The sequence below is a fragment of the Doryrhamphus excisus genome, chromosome 5 (genome assembly GCF_030265055.1).
Source record: "Doryrhamphus excisus isolate RoL2022-K1 chromosome 5, RoL_Dexc_1.0, whole genome shotgun sequence".
NCBI classification, from domain to species: domain Eukaryota; kingdom Metazoa; phylum Chordata; class Actinopteri; order Syngnathiformes; family Syngnathidae; genus Doryrhamphus; species Doryrhamphus excisus.
This window is the reverse complement of record NC_080470.1, coordinates 12,710,758-12,725,702: the sequence shown is the minus strand read 5'-3', so window position 1 is coordinate 12,725,702 and position 14,945 is coordinate 12,710,758.

The following is a 14,945-nucleotide window of genomic DNA, read 5'->3' as shown; positions in this document are numbered from 1 at the left end:
TGGTGCTTGTGCAGTGAAACCTTGGTTAGCGTCATGTCAGTATGACTCTAACCAAAACCGACAAGAACTGGATTGATTTTTCCAGAAAGCCAAAAAATGTTTTTATAGTTTTACAATGATATACATGCAGTAAACAATTCAAATTAACATTTAAAGTTACTTTTACCTTCACTGAAGACATGATTTTTGATGTGACATTGATAGATGTGGCACCGAGACACTTTTGTGTTTTATTTCTTGAATTCAATAGTCTTTCTCACCTCAATAACCCAAAATGAGGCCACCAAAAGTTTCAAATGCCAGCATTTTGATAAAGAAAGATTGAATTGAATTAAAGAAGTCACTCATGACAAAGAGGAAGCTGGGTTCCGTGTAGAAGGTAAAAGCAACCTTAAATGTTCATTTCTTCCTTTCATTTGTCATTTATATACATAAAGAGTTGTTTTATGTGTGTAAAACAATAAAACACGTAGCTGATTTCCAGTTCCAGTTGCTAGTTTGTAACTTAATAAGCTAGCTTCATTGTTAGAAACTGAGGACGTTTTATGATAACAATACATTAAGAACACATTTGAATGTACTTAAACTGAGGCAAAACACGCTAATCAAGGTTCTGTTGTATTTCAGATTGTGACATTCACCATTGTCCCAAGTTTTGCTTTTTACTGCTTTGTCATTTTGGTGCGTCTTATGCTAATTAGCCACGCGTTTCATGCAAGTCCAGGCTGCTGAGTACAAATATGTATGTATGTAAGGTGACACCAATCAATGTCCTTATCGTTTCCTTTGACATGTGCATGACAGTTACGAAGGGTAAAATATTTTGATATGATGAAAGGTTTGACCCTGGAACAGATCGTCTCCATAATAACTGATCCCTATAGTAGAAAACAACCTGGATATGGACCGACCTCATGCTACATTATCCTCAACTTCCCAGGTTCCATTGTGATACTGCTATTCTGTGCTGTGATGAATGGAGCACATTTCCTTCTTTCCCGCTTTGTGCTCAGCAGATGTCCTCCCTGCAGACGGCACAGGAGGACTTGAGACAGGTTCTTATTTTATTTTTTATTAAGGCTTTATGAAGACTCTTTTTTTTTTTTTGCTGTGACATGTCAGATGTGAAAGTAAGCCAATTAAGTTATGACACAGTCTCCTGTCTTTGTGCCGCAGCAGCATTTTGTCTACGAAATTGGAGACGGCAGCAATAAGTGAGGAGGAACATTACTCCTCAAGCCAAGGTGACGACAAATTCTCACACGAGAGAGTCATCAAGCTTTGGTTGAGAGACGCGGTGAGTCACAGTTATAGATGTCCCCACACACAAACACATTAAAAAAAACAAACATTTGTGGTATTTAATTTTGTATTACATACGAAAGAACATTTATCTTCTCCAATGTTTTTTCTTGGTGATGAACTGGTTTTCATTTGGGTTTTCTTGTTCAGCGTTTTCTGTCTAGTTTTTCATTTACAATGTGAAATTGTCTTCAATGTTAAGGGATGTATGAGCTGAAAGCCTGGATGTAACCTAGTCCTAATACAGTTGCTTTAAAAGAGAGCCTCCTCCGCTGAACACGTAAGTCCGTCTTTCCACTTAACCTAGCTCGCTAACCCACTAAACGTGCTTTGCCGTATACCCCAATATTTTTTTGATGTTATCTTAAATGGATACTTCAGATTTTTTGAAGTTGTATGACATCGCCATCAGCTGTGTAGTGCATCAATTGTGACTTACCTCCCACGTCACGTCACAAGTTCTGTTTTGTTTTCGGTAATGAGGAACCTAGTTCTGGTTAGTTTGGGGGGGGGGGCATTTAAAGGGGACTTATTCTACTTTTCAGCCCTTTGTATTGAGTTGTGGTCTCTTTGGAGAGCTACATACGACAACCTGCACATAAAATTTTCTAGATCTTCCAGAACTGGCACTGTATTTGCTTGGATTTCCAAAACGGTCTGTATTATTATTATTATTATTATTATTATTATTATTATTATTATTATTATTATTATTATTATTATTATTATTATTATTATTATTATTATTATTATTATTATTATTATTATAATAGTGCACTTTTTTAATATACAATGTACACATTTTACAAATACAAACAACTGTAATAAATAAGAGCTTACAAGCAGCACTGTAACAACATAAAACAAAAATAGAATGTATCAAATACGCATACGGAATAGAAATCACAACCTTCATCAAGCATCATTTTGGCTCGATAAGGTTTATTTGGCCTCGCTCTCCTCCTGTCGTTGATGTTCTCTCTGATTGTTTTCTGAGAAAGACCAAAATTGCATTTTGTTGCATTTGACTTTTCCATACTGAGATTGTAGCTTTTAAAAGGTACAGGAATGCTGTGTGCTGACAGTTGAGCAGTTTGGCTCAGCATCTCCTGCAGGAATGGGACACATGCATGATTGATGGACTACAAATATGAACTCATTGGAAATACAATCATAATAGTAATACGGTAACAGTGTGCTGGAAACAAATCTAGAGTGATGGTAAAAAAAATAGATGGACAAAGTTAGATTCCAAAAGCTGAATAAAGTTAGATAATCTTGTTTGCATCTAGTATTTAGCTCACTTCCTGACCATCCATACTGTATGATGAATACAATAAACACATTTCACTATGTCAATTGTTGGTGAACTACGGTGGCTATAATTCACAGGAAACAGACTTCACTACGATGTGTTCTGTTAAATGAATGATGAGCTTTGAAAACGTCAGGCAGGGTTCCGCGCTTCCACAGATCTGGGGTGAACCAGAACACATAGCAGTGATAGAATAGAATATTTACGTGAATATATTGGTAGAAGGATGCGGTGTTTAGAGCTGCCAGGTAGGAAGCGTAGAGGAAGACCAACAAGGAGGTTTATGGATGTAGTGAAGGAGGAGATAAGGGTAGTTGGTGTGAGAGAGACAGATGCACAAGACAGGGTTGGATGGAGGCGGTTGATTTGCTGTGGCGACCCCTGATGGGAAAAGCCGAAAGGGAAAGAAAAAGCAACTTATTGAATATATAATAAACCATGAATAACATTACTGTGAAACTCAATAATTATGCACACTTTCTTACATTTTAATGTTTCTTTCAGTCTCTCCTCACAAGTATTGTAGCTTCGCCTTCCCATTCATTTCAAGTATATGGTCCCCGCCAAATCTAGGTATCAAGGGGTGTTGGCACTTACACCTTAAGAAGAATTGGGACACCACTTGATTCTTGTGAACATGCAAAACCGAGGGCCAAAGGGTAGAATTGCGATTCAGTAAATAGTTTGGCTTCTCAAAACAATATGCGTTCAAAAGAGTAATACATTCACATCACAAAAATGCCTCTGGAGAAAAAAATCAGACCCCATAATCTCGCTGCGTTACTTTTCTCTCTTCTGTCCTTGGAAGATACGTTCAAGTGAGTGACTGAGCAGTGATCAATCCAGGGAGATGATAAGCAGTGTAGAAAATGGATCATATCGTCAATGAAACATATGTTTGCCTCACCTTTGCCAAACCATAAGCAAACAAATATTGTATATGCTAACCTCCTACACTTGGCGTGGAAGCTGTCGAAATGCACAAGGCGGGAGGGTGAGAAGGTTGTGTGTAGGCTGGGCAACTCCAAAATAATTCTGACATGCTTGGTCTCCTCCACTACCATGGAAACATGACAAGATTAAGGAAAATACAGAGACAGCCGAGGAGCTTGTAGAATTTAGAGAGCAATAAAGCTATTCAATCATGCCATGTAGGAGCCGCTTCTTTGACTATGTCGGTGGTCATACTGCAGCCAACTCATAGTCAACATGATATCTGACCTACTCAACCCACTGTACTTAGTTTGGTAATACGTAAACAAGAGGGACGGGGACGCAATATTCATTCATGTATTATTTACCTATTTGCATTGTTCATTGTTGATACAGACGCATCAAATATTGTTTTTACAGCAGCTTTTATTAACAAAGTATGTTCAAAATGGGGTTCATTCATTTTCTACCGCTTATCCTCATGAGGGTCGCGGGTTGGCGGGGTACACCCAGGACTGGTCGCCAGCCAATCACAGGGCACATATAGACCAAGCATGTTTTTGGAAAGTGGGAGGAAACCGGAGAAAACCCACGCATGCAAAAATGCAAACTTCACACAGAGATGGCCGGGGGTGGAATTGAACTCGGGTCTCCTATGAGGCCTGCGTGCTAACCACTCGTCCACAGTGCAGCCCAAAAAAATGGTGTTGTATTGTAGTGATATTGCCCTGCCATACCTTATCGACATCCAAACATCACATGTGAACAAAGACATGGTTTGTCAGGTCAGATCAAATTAAATTTAGGTTTTTGTCAAATAGTGCAAAATTTATTTCATTTTTTATTTCAACAGTCTGCCAACAAGATGTCTCTTATTTATTTTTGCTGGAGTTGATAGCCCAAATATTGTGTCCAAATAGAAGCTCTAGTAATTCTACAATTGATGAAAGTTACTTAAGATTTGTCAGATCAAAACACCACTACTGCACACTACTTCTATAAAAACATGTGACACAAGCGTCTCTTTCGGAAATTCACGATTGCCTGGTAAGCATCATGTTGTTGTTTTTAGGAGCGTAACCATAAAGCTAATCTACTGCAATGATTACAGTAGTACAACTGTCACCATTATTTGAAGTTATCATTTTTTATTTTTGTTCCAATCTGTGGAAAAAGGTTCAACAATTAAAAGGATCATGCTTAGATTGTCACGGCTCGGTTGGGCCAGGATCCCAGACGCAGAGGCAGGTGAGTAAGGTCAAACAGTTTATTGAGTCCAAAAAGGTAACAAAAGGCGATGGTGTAGAAAAGGGTACACCATGGAAAAAGAACATACAGAGCAGGGCTGGTGGAGGCTCGAGCCGCTGAACGCATACACTAGAACAACTGGGTTTGGTAGCATCGGGTGGCGAAGGAGAATAATCCAGCGATGGCCAGCAGTTAGAGGTGAGCTTAAATACAGGACAGGGATGATCAGCTTCAGGTGCGTTCAACAGCTCCGCCTCCAGCCAGGTGCAACAGATCTGGAGTAACAAAAAGGACAGGAGGGAGACAGAGGCACAAACAAGGGCAACCGGACGTGACATAGATCATGCATGCAAAGTTAAAAAACATTTAAAAATGTACCTGCATTGATTTATGACTATTTTAAATTGTCCGTCCAGTCCTATGTTTTGTCATTGAACCTAATATTCTATATCATCTTGTCTTGGGAGTTTAGTGTATCTTACCAAAAACACCACCCACTACTGGATAATTTGTGAATGATATTAATTATAGTTCATAATCTTATGTAAACATCAACTCTAACACACTATTTTCCGTTTATTAGGCTTTGACTATTTTCCCACCTTTGCTCTAGCAAGCCAAGAACCCAGTAAATGCAATCACCTGCAAACAGAGCATGTTCTTGTAAGATAAGACTGAAACCAAAAGTTGCCCCAATCTACTTAACGACTCCATCAACAAACAAGATGTGTCTAATCCGTCTTGCTTGGCGTTCTTCCATTCTGCCAGAATTTAGGCAGATTCAAGCAGCTGCTATTATTTTTGGCTGTGATGGCTCTGGGTCATGATGACCTTGACCTGTCTTGACCTGCAGAAGAATAAAATGGTGTTAAGCGGAACGCAAGGCTGTGTATCATGCCGCACATTGATGAGGTACAAACCTTCCTCAAGCGCCTTCAGGCTTCTTACATAACAAAAGAGCGGTTTTATATCATCTTACATATTCATCTCCTTAGAATGAGTTTAGGAGATCATATCCTAAGCATACACTGTTAAAGGTCCCCTATTATGAAAAAGGGACTTTTTAATGATGTTCTAGCAGTAATATGTGTCCCTATTCCCTGTTTATGAGCACCGAATATCATTCTCATTCAAATGTATCTCTCCGCTTTATGAGAGAAGAGGTGCTCAAAAGCTCACTTTTGAAGTTGCGGTTTTACATGATGCAATAAGTCAAAAACCTCCTTCCTCATGGACGTTATCATGCCACTGACCTGTCCCTAGCTGGATGGTACATTTTCACACTTCAAAGTAGTTTAAGCTCTTAAGTTTCAGCAGTGATTGGACATTATGAGGCGTAATTGGTGGGGATTGGTTACATTTGCATGAATCGGCTCGATTATGACATTGTGAATTCCTTAAAGGTCTGTGACGGTCAGGCAATTTACGTTTGTTTTTTATGAACTCCACAAATTCCACAACTTGGAGTCGCCAATTAACCTAACATGTTTTGTTTTTTCATGTTTTTTTTTAAGTTAATTAAAAAAAATAAATAAATGGGACTAAATTAATTGACAACATTAAGATTGCTTCTTTGTGCTATTACAACATTGGTTCTGTTGCGGCTGTGTTGTATAGTATACTTGTACTTAATGTGGTGAAAGATGGCTACAAACAAGCCTCTTGTAGAGTCTCCTCAGGCATTGTTTTTGTGGCAAAAAAGTATTCTTCCTGGTTTGTTTTGACGATCAATGATCTGCATGTAGAATGTGAGCACTGAAGTCGTTAGCTTTGATTGTCCGTGGCAAGCGAGTAACTCGTACAGTGTGATGTGGACTTGCTAAAAACGCTAAAATGGTCTTCCATGCTTAAAAGGATCAACTTGAATTAAACTTAACCAGATGGACTCTTTATGTGCTATAACTGACTCTTCAGAGGCCTTTGAGGTATCGCTCATCCACTGTTTGTCATTTGAAGACAGATGTTGCATCATGGAGGAGCATCTGCCCGCTCAGCTGCCTTCCTCATTTCACTTACAGCGTGTTTACGCTCGCTAAACACGCCATCACCTCACTAGTTGCGCAAAAAAGGCTCACAGTAGTCCTTGAAAGCCACCTGCTGGATGTCTCCCTTTCTCCTTGTATTCCTGAGAGGAGGGTGCACAGAGCGGGAGCCAGGGGAGTTTTTTTTTTTTTTATGGAAGCTGTCAGAGCAGCACAAAGCTTTTGTATTCTGCTTGACGTCAAGTCCCTACTGACATGTAGTCAGAAAATGCAGGTGGATGTGTGAGTTGTTTTTTTTTTTTTTTAGATGGATGCAGTTTTGTGCAGAGTGGTGTAAAAAGTGCTGCAATGTTGTATGAAAAATGTCAATGTAGTGCCTAGTTGACAGGGAGTGCATTAACCCAGATTGAGAACATAAATGTGGGCTTGTGGGCTAGTAAACAAACATGGACAGTGTGTGAAGATCCTCACTAGTTTGAAATTGTGCAAAAAATGAGGATTGTGCAAAGATTACACACCTTCAGATTCATGGTTTACATGGGGTGCCCCTTTTATGACTGGTCACCCCGTTTTTGACGCGCTACCGTATATACCGTATTATTATAAATATCATATATTATTTTTATTGTATATATTGAATTATTTTGTATCAGACGACTATTTGACTAAAAGTTCTTTGATTGACAATTTTAAAAATAATTGTTATTTTTCAAGTAAAATAATATTTTACTCAATTTTTAATATAATCCAATATTGGCAAAGATAACTACAATCTGATAGAAAGTCATTTTTATGAAACCTCTTAAAAGTTCTATCCTTTATAACTACAAATTATGCTAAATATTTAAATATTATTTTAGATGAATGAAACAAGAAATTACTAAAATTGTATTTTATTCAGTAACTTCAAATAGAAATTAAGTATTACGTACAATGGGCAAAAACAATAATAAAATAATTGGGTATAATTATTAAATATAATTATAAATATGGGTGGCACGACGGTCGAGTGGTTAGTCGAGTTGAGCTCCTCACAGCTAGGAGACCAGGGTTCAATTCCACCCTCAGCTATCTGTGTGTGGAGTTTGCATGTTCTCCCCGTGCATGCGTGGGTTTTATCCGGGTACTCCGGTTTCCTCCCACATTCCAAAAACATGCTAGGTTAATTGGCCACTCCAAATTGTCCATAGGTATGAATGTGAGTGTGAATGGTTGTTTGTCTATATGTGCCCTGTGATTGGCTGGCGACCAATCCAGGGTGTACCCCGCCTCTCGCCCGAAGACAGCTGGGATAGGCTCCAGCACCCCCGCGACCCTTGTGAGGAAATAGCGGTAGAAAATGAATGAATGAATAAATATTATTACATTATTTTTACATATATATATGTATATATATGTATATATATATATATATATATATATATATATACATATATATATATATATTAAATAATTACATACAAGGTCGGGTCGCAGATCAGCAGCGCAAGCAGGGAGGCCCAGACTTCCCTCTCCTCTGCCACTACTTCCAGCTCCACCTGGTGGATCACAAGGCGTTCCCAGGCCAGGGAGGCATCCTAACCACCGGACTTCTTTCAACCAATCAGGTAGGCAAAACAATACATTACGTCGCTCTTATGATGCCAGCATTGAAGCAGCAATTCAGTTAAGTGGCCAAATCAAATATTCAGCTAAGGTAACGCTGTGTACTTTACCTGACCTGAGCGCTAGCTTGAGCCAGCAAGGAGATCAGAATTCCGCGTCAAGTGTTACTCCATTCACCTTACTCGTTTAACATAACTTTTTCATGTTGGGCGTTATTATGCATCTCTATCGCTGTTTATTTCACATTGGCAGTTGGATATATAGCTCCGTAGCAACAGTGATGCTGCTGTTGCTAGGTTTTCCCACTCACATACTCGGGACCATCAATAAATTAGGATTGCATTGCAGAGAGTTTGTTTTTTAAAAAGCAATATATTCTAAATCAAACCATCAACTTCCTCCACGCAGGTTAGAACTCACTAACATGGTTAAGTTACACTTTGCATCATTAGACACTCACCAACATATAAACAACAGGATCGGGCTTCATTGTTTTTTCATAAGCTTTTTAAAAATACTAATCTTTTGTGAACATGTACTCCTATATTTGATACTTACTGTATATACTGGTTATTATTAGCCCTGTGAGAAATTCATAAAAAGGTCATATCATAAAAAATAAACATTGAGCACCTCTGAAAAGAACTGGAATCGAGAATGGTTAGGAACCGGAATCGAAACGAGGGATCAGAATTCATCCATCCATTTTCTATGCGGCTTATCCTCACTAGGGTTTGCAGAGGTATGCTGGAGCCTATCCCAGCTGACTTCGGACATATACCTACCCACCTATAATTACACGTAAAGAAGATAACCTTCTAGCCAAAAATGTAATACAATTTTTCTCAACAAGAGAGGAGAAATATGATCCATGACCATTACAAGTAACGCTGCCCCGCCTGCTGGATGTCTTCTCTCTTGCCGATGCAGGTCCAAGCAGAGCGCAGATGACAAGCAAAGATAAGACGGTAGAAGAAAGTGTGTGTCATCAGCCCAACAATGTCATTAGCATATTCATCTCTGGCCAATTACTTGTCAGTGTACTCATATGGCTCAGCTGTTATTTATCTCCTCTTGTTTAATTGTCATGAAAAACCAGGTCAAAAGTAATCAGGATCCAAATAGTATTGCAAAAAAAATGTCTCATGACGCCGCTGAGTGACGAGTGAGTGACACAAGTGACAAATGGCCAAAAATAGAAAATCATTTTCTCCTTTATTTCTCTTCTAAAAAGTGTGTGTGACAACAGAAAAAAGTGGCACAAAGGCTAATTGCAGACGACTTCATCACACCTTGTAGGGCTTTCAGCTGCACATTTACTACTGGACCTGCTCCAAGCGTGTAATTGCTCGTATCACGCGGACGCTTTGCTACTTTGACCCGACTTGGACTTTAGCAGGATAATAATAATAAAGTTGATATTACACTGCACAGTGAAATAAAAGGAGGACAAAGGTTACCAGAAACAAGGTGGGGTGAACCCAGAATAATTACATATAGCTCCCATGTTCCAATTTACTATGAATACCAACTAGGGTACCAAATGATGGATAAAAGTTTAAATAAGGGCTTCTTCATCGACAATGGCAAAAAAATTACCATTCATGAATTTGAATGAATGAATGCTTATACCTTATTATTATAAATATCATATATTATTTTTATTGTATATATTGAATTATTTTGTATCAGAGGACTATTTGACTAAAAGTTCCTTGATTGACAATGTAAAAATGAATTAATTGTTATTTTTCAAGTAAAATAATGTTTTATTCCATTTTTAATATAATCCAATATTGGCAAAGATAACTATAATCTGATAGAAAGTCTATTTTATGAAAAATTATCTCAAATGTTCTATCCTTTTTAACTACAAATTATGCTAAATATTTCAATATTATTTTAGATGAATGAAACAAGAAATTAATAATTGTATTTTATTCAGTAACTTCAAATAGAAATTAAGTATTACGTACAATGGGCAAAAACAATAATAAAATAATTGGGTACAATTATTAAATATAATTATAAATATTATTATGGGCAGCACGGCGGTCGAGTGGTTAGTCGAGTCGAGCTCCTCACAGCTAGGAGACCAGGGTTCAATTCCACCCGCTTTTCTCCGGGTACTCCGGTTTCCTCCCACATTCCAAAAACATGCTAGGTTAATTGGTGACTCCAAATTGTCCATAGGTATGAATGTGAGTGTGAATGGTTGTTTGTCTACATGTGCCCTGTGATTGGCTGGCGACCAGTCCAGGGTGTACCCCGCCTCTTGCCCGAAGACAGCTGAGATAGGCTCCAGCACCCCCCACGATCCTCGTGAGGAAAAATTGGTAGAAAATGAATGAATGAATAAATCTTATTATATTATTTTTACATATATATATATATATATATTTTAAAATAATTACATACAAGGTCAGGTCGCGGATCAGCAGCGCAAGCAGGGAGGCCCAGAATTCCCTCTCCTCGACCACTACTTTCAGCTCCTCCCGGTGGATCACAAGGAGTTCCCAGGCCAGGGAGGCATCGTAACCAGATGCCCAATCCACCTCATCTGGCTCTTCTCAATGCGAAGAGTAGCGATTCCATTCCATGTCCACAGTGCTTCTCATCCACACGGTCCTCATCCACCCCCGGAGCCCTGCCACCGAGGAGCCTAGTGTGGAGTCCCCAGGCACTACTTCCTCATTGGAAGACTTGTCGATGGGATTGAGGAGGTCTTTGAAGTATTCCGTTCACCGATCCACAATATGTCGAGTTGAGGTCAGCAGCACATCCTCATGCTGTTGACTGTGCACTGCTTCCCCCTCCTGAGACGTCGGATGTTGGTCCAGAATCTCTTCAAAGCCGTCCGGTAGTCGTTCTCCATGGCTTCTCTAAACTCCTCCTCTGTCCAAGTTTTTGCTTCAGTGACTGCCAAAGCCGTGAACCGCCTGGCTTGCCGGTACCTGTCAGCTGTCTCCAAAGTCCCAAGAGCCAAAAAGGCCCGATAGGACTACTTCTTCAGCTTGACGGAATCCCTCACCACTGGTGTCCACCAACAGGTTCTGGAATTACCGCCACCTCACGGCCACAGGTCCGATCAGCCATCTCAACAATGGAGGCAGGGAACATGGCCCATTCGGAACATGACTCCCTCGGAACATGGTTGAAGCTCTCCTGGTGGTGGTGCCGAGGGACAAGAATTGTCGCCCCGGCCCGTCGCCTCTCATTGCTGATAATGCCCCTCTCAAGATGACTGGTTCCAGAGCCCTTGTTATGCGTCGAGGTGAGTCCGACTATATCTAGCAGGAACTTCCCAACTTCGCACACCAGCCCAGGCTCCTTCCCTACCAGAGAGGTGACATTCCACATCCCATGAGCTAACTTCCGGAGCCAAAGATCGAACCGGCAAGCCCCCCCGACCTACGACCTGTTTGTCATGGGTGACCCTACAAGGGGCATAAAAGCTTAGCTCCTAGAATCAAATGGAATGGGACATGCAAATTCCTCCACAATGGTACAGTGGTAGCTCAAAAATTGCTTCATAGACTGTTATTTGTATTCAATATTATTAGAAATATCATTATTATATATTTTTTCAAAGAAATGTTTTAATATTTCATATGAATTTTAGATATTAAACAAGGGATTGGTAATTGACTCAAGTAAAAGTTTTAAATATTATCAACACCGGATAAAATAGTGGTCAAAGTATTTTTGTATACATTGTTGATTCTGTATAATAATAATATATAATAATATATATCTCTAAATAAATATATATAATAAATATATATCTCTTGTTGTTCTTGTTAGAACTTGTTGTTCTAATGTCAACACAAGGAGACTTTAGTCTGAGTGCCATTTAAGACTTTTGTCCACATGCTAACTTGGTTTTCTGGTAATAAAAAGTGATATGTTCAGGGTGAAGACTTCATCAAAATGCATCTTGAAGATGTAAAAAATATATTTTTCTTAGGTGAAATCCCACAAAATGGCAACATTGTGTGAAAAAGTGGTATTTACGGGGAGAAAATTGGTAGGAAATGAAATAATAAGTCCATGGATCATGTACACAGTATGAGGCTTTGTTGGTGCCCTGTTTGTCATTGCTTATTATTCATATCTCCATGCTCCCTGGATGCTTCAGTGTGATTTTTGTGGAATGGGAAGGCAACAGAAAGCCCGGCAGGAGCATTGAGACAATGACATTAGAGCAGCGCTCTGCCCATTCAACTTTATCTCCCCGTAAATTGTCTTGTGACTGCAGAGTGACTTCCAGTGGACTGAAAAAGGCTCAGGTGTTGTTGAGCACCATGGCGGCAGAAAGTCATTTTTCTGGACAAAATAATGATATCGGTAGGGGTGCGGATTGATTGATAAAATTTGCAGCTTTTGTCCTTCAAATCCTCTGGAAATCCTTTTGTCTGCTGTTGGCTTCTGTATTTTTAAATACTTGTTTTTTATCTGGAGTAAATTGCCCTGATGCACATGTTTTCTTTTGTATTTCTTAAGAGTTGATCTGTTTTATGTGCAGTATAATAAACTATTGAAGTTACAAGGAGCAGCTACATCGACCACAAGGCACACTTGTCGTCAGCAGTTAGCTTTTTGCTATCTAACCTGTCTATCTTGTAACATTCTTAAAATTCTTAAAGGCTTTACTTCACAAAGCTAAGCATCAACACAAATTGTCTATATTATGAATTTTGTTCCAAAATAAACGTTAGATGACAATTTTAGCGCAAGATTTAAAGCTAACACATTCTAAATACTAACAGAACCTTCCCATTTTGCAAAAGGACTCAAAAAACATAAACAAGGTCTGATGATTTAAGTTAAAGTAGCTAAGCGACACTAACCGCCGAGCCCGCCATGGTGTGGTGGGTAGCGTTCTGGACTTTAGAGCGGTTCCAATCTCCAGTAGTCAGCATCATCGGTTTTCGTCAGGAAGCGCATCCGTAATTTAAAGGGCTCAAGCCAAAAATCAGTATGCGGATCAAATAGATCCGCTGTGGTGACTCCGTAATCAGGAAAAAGCCGAAAGTAAAATAAACAAACAGCTAAGCTACTCTAACTGCTGTTGTCTATTTGATAAAAATTAGTCTCTAAATAAACACGCTCGGACAGTTCTACCTCACACGGCTAGCTATTGCATGCTAAACACATAAATTGTCTGCCTTATATATTTTGTCCTAAAATTGTTAGATGTAGTTACATATAGGCCTTTCTTGGCGCATTTTAGATAGCGTGACCAGAGCAGACTTTTACGTTTACAGTCGTTTACTCACTTGCTTGGCCTTCATCTTATCCTTTATCACAACCTTCGGCACACTTGTTATCGACCGGCTCCAAACAGTTAAGACCACTCCGTCACACATACAGACATCATGTGACACGATGGGGGAGAGGAGGGGGGCTTAGCTAGGCAAAAGGACATTTGACCTGAAGTGCCTCGGACATGCTCCCACAGTCATGTAGAAGACAAGTTGCATCTTCCTGGCAGCCTTCATTAAACTGTTCAAATTGAGCTATCATTTCCTGTTTTGACTGTTTGTTGTCATAGCTTATTTGCTCCAGTTAGATGCCGTTGGCTGTGTCTAATTTAAGGGTCGCATCTGCAGCCAAATAGGCCAATGGAAAAAAAAAAAAACACTGTTTGATCATTTTAGCTCAAGAAGTTAAGCTAAAGTTGAGAGACACTAACGGAGCTTGTACAGTATGTCTTATAAAATCAGCCAGTTTGGTAATTACCGCGAAATAAGCTAAGCTAACTCATGTATAACACTATGTTATATTAAAAGTGTCTATGAAAATAAACACTATTTTTAACGATTTTAGTTTGAAAGGCTGAGCTAAAGCATGCTAAAGGTTTACAAACATCAAACAGTTTGATTATTTGGCACGTATTATGGCACACAACAGCGTTAGCGCAGACTAGCATCTAACCAAACATGACAGCCGTCTGGGCTGGCCTGCCGACACTCTCGGGTCACCGTGGCAACAACAGAACAGCAATTGTGCTTATTACCGGCTGAGTGAGGCATATGGATGTCTTTTGAAGGGGCCATTTTAAGGTCAAAGTGTTGTTTTGTTTTAATCTTATTGTTTGGGTGTTTGCAGAATAAGCCGCTCAACAACAACAAAAGAAGGTCACATCTGCGTTTTGTCTTCTCATGGAATGCGATTGATACCAGCAATTATACCACTGTCAGTGAGCTTGTTATCACAACGTGAAGGGGATGCATCTGATTTTCTTTTCTTTTTTTTTTTTTTTTTTTGCCCATTTCCTGATGTCTCTCCCACAGCGCACTGAAACAATGTCAGTCGTCGCAGGCAGCAATTTATTTTCTATTTGCAAGTCCACCTGCGTCTCCGCACAGGTCACCTTAAACATACTCTATTCATCACACCCTCTCAACACCTTTTAGGAAATGCCCCCATATTGACTTTGTCACTTTCTTTTTATAGCTGCTGTACTACTCAATAACTGTGTTATTTACACACTAACGTATGGACTTTGACAGCTTTGTTGTCTCCGGAGTCCGCGGGGACACATTTGAATCTGTTGA